Here is a 6000-nt window from a genome sequence, read left to right on the forward strand (position 1 = left end):
AAACAAACCCATGGCACTTATTTATGGTAGCAAACTAAATGATTTCCAGGTTTTAGATCTACTTGGGGGGGGTGGGGGTGGGGGGAATAAAACACACACCACCATGATCAAGATTCATGAACATTCCCCTACCAAACCCTTCTGTTTTCATACAGGGTTAGGCCCAATGCACAGTAGTGTTCATTATAAGCTCAAAAACACTATGCAAAATGCTATAGCATATTTTTTTTGTGTGTCAGCTTGTAGTAGCGTTTTATGAGCATTAGGCCTCTTTCACACGGAGCGGACCGTTTTTGTGTGTGTCCGTCGGCTCAGCGGGGATCATCCGTAATCCCCGCTGAGCTGTCGGCGGACAGGGCGGTCCCCGCACACTGTGCAAAGACCGCCCTGTCTTTCCTCTGCTCTCCCTTATGGGTAATCGGATGAAGACGGACCGTCTGTCCGTCTTCATCCGATCCGTTCCGCCGGACGGAAGAAAAATAGGGTTTTCTTCCGTCCGCAAAAGCGGATCTTTGCGGACACGGATGGTTGCGGACGTTAGCGGATGCTCCATCCGCTAACGAACGCGATCCCATAGGGATGCATTACAAGTCCGTAAACGGACTTGTAATAAACAGACGAATGGTCCGCTAATGTGAAAGGGGCCTTAGTATATTAGTGCTTTTACAGTGCATAAAACAAAAACAAAAAAGCTTGCAAAAAACTGGTAGCTTTTTTTTTCTGGGAAAATGCTCCCAAAAAGTATTTTTCTGCTCCTACACCTGAAGGTTGAACAATGCTTGTAGCATAAAATAGTGTGCATGGACACATAGAAATGCAATGCCTATGTGTCCAAGGGGGGGTTATTAACCCCATCAGATTTTTTTTTTTTTTCCCTTGGCTATGGGACAGAAATTGAAGGGAAATCTCTGCAATGGGACAAAGATAACATACAGGAAGTGAGAGGAAATTCCTGCAAATTGGTGACCCCAAAACTTGTCCACATTGGAAGATTTCCCCTCCTTTATTACTTTTCTGGGGGACAACCCACATTTGGGATATTATATATATTAAAAATCTCTCTCTCTATATATATATATACACACTTTTTTTTTTTAAGCAAAACTTTGTAAATAAGTACGTTTTCTCCTTCACTGATGGGCACTAATTTGGCGGCACCGATGAGGTGGAATTGATAGGCACTAATAGGGCACTGAGGTGGCGCCGATAGGCGGCACGGATGAGCACAGATGGGTGGCACGGATGTACTGTATTATATTGTACTTATGGATGCCAGTGCCAGTCAATCAGTGATGCCCATTGTGGGCACTGATTGGCATCCCTGGTGGTCTAGGGTGGCATACATGGTGGTGAGTATCACTGGTGGTCTGGTGGCATCCCTGGTGGTCTAGTGTGGGCATCCTCGGGGGGGCTGTGCTGATAATCGATCAGCACAACCCCCCCTGTCAAGAGGCGCAGCCGATCGTCTCTCCTCTACTCGCGTCCGACAAACGGCTCTTCTTGTTTACATCGTGATCAGCCATGATTGAGAACATGCTCTAATTTGTCTTGTCGTGAAAAACAGTCGTGTGTAGGCTTTACCGATGGGAAAAAAATGCGCATGCTCAGAAGCAAGTTATGAGATGCGAGCACTCGTTCTGGTAAAACTAGCGTTTCTAATGGAGATAGCACATTCGTCACGCTGTAACAGACTAAAAGCCACGAAGACTGAAAAGCGCGAATCGTCTCTCACCAAAACTTTTACTAACGCAAAATTAGCAAAAGCAGCCCAAAGGGTGGCGCCATCCGAATGGAACTTCCCCCTTATAGTGCGGCCGTACATGTTGTACGTCACCGCGCTTTGCTCGAGCATTTTTTTCCACGATCGTGTGTATGCAAGGCAGGCTAGACAAGAATCACGTTGAGAAAACGTTTTTTTCCATGACATTAAAACGGTCGTGTGTGTACGCGGCATTACAATTGCTGCAATATTGCACATGTGTGATTTGAACACCGTTCACATTTGGGGGCGCGACTTACACATGAGTTTTCTTTGATGCGCAAGCACACAGGGACAAACGTTTTCTTTGCCCTGCAAAGTTTTCAAAAACGCCACAATCTGCATTTTTGGAATACTGACATTTTCGTAAATTCGGTGCCATCGGCAGCCAAGTTCACCGGAAGTGACATTGTGCCGTTGCTTCCGGGTTTTTACACTGGAGACTCAATCAAAGCCGATTCCAGCTTCGTTCGGGACTCCACACAGCCGGCAGACGTGGCAGATGGTCGCTCCAGCCTCCAGGTGGGACGGGAGACCTGGGCAGAGCAGCGGAAAGTGTGGGTGTCCCCCTCCCGCTCTTTAGTTCTCATGCGAGAGCCGTCTAAATGCTGCAGGCAGCACCCTGGTACAACCATTTCAACCTAAAGACGTACAGGTACGCGATTTGAGGTGAAGTAGAGAACACCGTGCTGCTTCTGCTCAACTGAAATCCCTATCATCACTGTCTGGACTCCAGCTATCCCCCCTTTTCCATACACACATATGGATGGGTTTTAATTACCAACAAAACAATGCTTGATGGCTCAAAGGGACAAATATTGTGAACAGGAACAAGATGGAATAAAAATAATGCCAAGATATGTTCCAGAGCATAGGTGTCAAACACAAGGACGCAGTTCGAATCCAGCCCTGCTCCAGACCCTTAATTTATACTTTCAAGCAATGCATCCAGCTTCTTCCCAGCAGCATCATAAGGAACCCTGGGGGGTGCACTGTGATGTAAGGGAGAGTGGGGGGACTCAACTTCTGATGGTGGGGTGGCTCTTGACAGCTAATGGGGAGGGGGAGGTGCTTAACATCTAATCTTAGATACATCCGGGCTTTTTAAGGGCAATCATAATGCTGATGCGGCACGCGATGAATTCAAGTTTGACACCCCTGTTCTAGACGGAGTGTTGAGTTACATTTGGGTCATGCCTAGGACATACATTTAACTACAACACCGTTGTACAGTGGCTTTCCGGTGCTGTACGACATACCTAGTACGTGATCTGGATAGGGCGTGTGCCGCTCTGGTTGCGATTAGTCACAGCAGATGCTGGCCAATGGATGTCTGCCAGCATCTGCTGATGGGCGAGGAGAAATGAGGCAAAGCTCTGTCAGCAGGAAAGTGCTGGATTTTTTTCCCCCCTCTGCAATACAGGGAATAAAATCCAGCACATCCTTTAGTAAAAGCGCCACTTAGTAAAACACTGGTTAGGCACACATTTAACCAGTTTGATCAAGGATATGCAATTAGCGGACCTCCAGCTGTTACAAAACTACAAGTCCCATCATGCCTCTGGGTGTCATGCTTGTGGCTGTCAGAGTCTTGCTATGCCTCATGGGACTTGTAGTTCTGCAACAGCTGGGAGGTCCACTAATTGCATCTCTCTGCCCAAGATGTTTAACCCCTTCCCAGTCAGTGGTACAGTCCTGCTATAAGTCACTGATCACTGCCATTACTACTAGAATAAAATAAGCACAAACTCCAGTATATAGCCCAAAGTTTGTAGACACTAACTTTTGTGCAATTCAACATATGCTTATTGGGGATTTTCGTTTACCCAAAATATGTAGCAGAATACAAATTGGCATAAATTTATGAAGTCCATGTCAAAAATTTCAAAATTGGCAGTCTGTTTTGTTTATAGTAAAAAAAATAAAATTAAAAAAGCCAAGTGGTGATCAAATACCACCAAAAGAAAGCCATTTGAGGGAAAAAAAAAAAAAAAAAAAAGTTTACGTACAGCGTTGCATGACTGCGCAATTGTCAAAGTAACGCAGTGCCGTATAGCAAAAAAAAATGGCCCATCATGAAAAATCTTCCAGGGGCAAGTGGTTAAATATCACAACCACAGGTGTTGGGGGTAAAACAAAAAAAAAAAAAAAAAAACCAACAATCGGACACTTTAACCACTTGACCTCCAGTAGGGTTTTAGCCCCTTAATGATCAGGCCATTTTTGCTATTCAGCACAACTTTAACTGGCAATTGCTCAGGCATGCAGCACTATACAAATTAAATCTATATATATTTTTTATACAAATAGAGCTTTCTTTTGGTGATTTTTTTTTTTTACAGTTATTGCCAATAACAGTGAAGATCATTGTTATAAGCAATAGTTTTAACATGACAGCTTGCTTACTATTGTGATTGGCTACAACTCATCACATGGTGCTGTGATCGCTTACTATAGGGATGCTGTAATTTGCCCACAGCTGTTATGAATAGCTTAACCACTTAAGACCCAGACCAAAATGCAGCTAAAGGACCAGGCCCCTTTCTGCGATTCGGCACTGCGTCGCTTTATCTGACAATTGCGCGGTCATGTGACGTGGCTCAAACCAAATTTGGAGTTTTTTCCCCCCACAAATAGAGCTTTCTTTTGGTGGTATTTGATCACCTCTACGGTTTTTATTTTTTGCACTTTAAACAAAAATAGAGTAAAAATTTTGAAAAAAAAAAAAGCTATATTTTTTACTTGTTGCTATAATAAATATCCCCCAAAAATATATAAAAACAACAATTTTTTTCCCTCAGTTTAGGCCGATACGTATTGTACCTATTTTTTTTTTTTAACAAAATCGCAATAAGCATTTATCGATTGTTTTGCACAAATTTATATAGCGTTTACAAAAGGGATAGTTGTATTGCATTTTTATTAATTTTTTTTCTACTACTAATGGCGGTGAACAGCGACATTATGGCGGACACATCGGACAATTTTGACACAGCAAAAAATGCATCGTTTACTGTGAAAATGACAATTGCAGTTTGGGAGTTAACCACAAGGGGGCGCTGAAGGGGTTACGTGTGACTTCATCTGTGTTTCTAACTGTAGGGGGGGGGGGTGTGGCATCATTGATTGCGATTCCCCATATAAGGGAACACACGATCGATCACGGCGCCACAGTGAAGAACGGGGAAGCTGTGTTTACACACAGCTCTCCCCGTTCTTCAGCTCGGAGACCGATTGTGGGACTCCAGGGTTGATTTTACTAAAGGCAAATACTGTGCACTTTGGAAGCTCAGTTGCCCTAATTTAGCAAATGTGGTAAAGTTCTGCTGATTTCCAGCATTATGTGCTAGCAAAAACGCTGTTTATTTTTATTAAATCGTTTCCTTGCACCCGATGTGGTAAAGCTTTCTAAAGAATACCCAATTTACTAAGCTCTGGGAAAAATTAGTGCAACTGCACAATACATTTTCCTTTAGTAAATCCACCCCTACATTTCTAAAGGAACTCATTATGCCAAGTGTTCTAAGGCTACATTGAGGTCGGTGTAAAATGTAGCAGCAGGAATCTTCCAATTCCTGTTGCGGCTGCCGGTCACTATAATGACAGGCCGCCGGCAGCCATTTCGCAGCTGTCCGCACATCACCACAGGTAAGTCGCTTGCTGTGCAGAGTCACAAATGGCTGGGGCCGCTGCTGACCTGTCATAGCAAATGGGGCTGGTAGCTGCACTTAGCCACTGCAAGAATCAGAAGATTCCTGCCGCTACAAATTTCCACCAGCCTTATTCTCAACCGCTGTAAGTGTAGCCTAATGCCTCGTACACACAGCAGTTTTCCCATCGGGAAGCTTTTGGCCAGGAAAATTGGCTGTGTGTATGCTCAATGGCGGTTTTCTCACCGCGATTCGCGGCAGTATTTCCCAGCAGTTTTCCTATGGGAAACACTGCGGTGGAGCTCTTGCCACAGTTTTTCCAATGAAAAAACCTCTGGTGTGTGCAGGGGGAAAGTTACTGAGCAAGTTCTCGGGACTCCTGGCAGACTTTACCGCTGGGAATCCCGATCGTGTGTACAGGGCTTTACAGACCTTTGATGATTGGGGTGGGGGCAGAGAAAGGAGAAGAAAAGTTTCAGAACAATATGCCTCTGAAGTATACAAATGAAATTTCAGATTTGACGTTCTCATTCATTGCTGTGAAATGACTTTGAGCATAAGGGGAAAATATATAAAATAAAAATGGCACAC

This window comes from Rana temporaria, chromosome 2, assembly GCF_905171775.1.
Source record: "Rana temporaria chromosome 2, aRanTem1.1, whole genome shotgun sequence".
In the NCBI taxonomy this organism is placed as follows: Eukaryota; Metazoa; Chordata; class Amphibia; order Anura; family Ranidae; genus Rana; species Rana temporaria.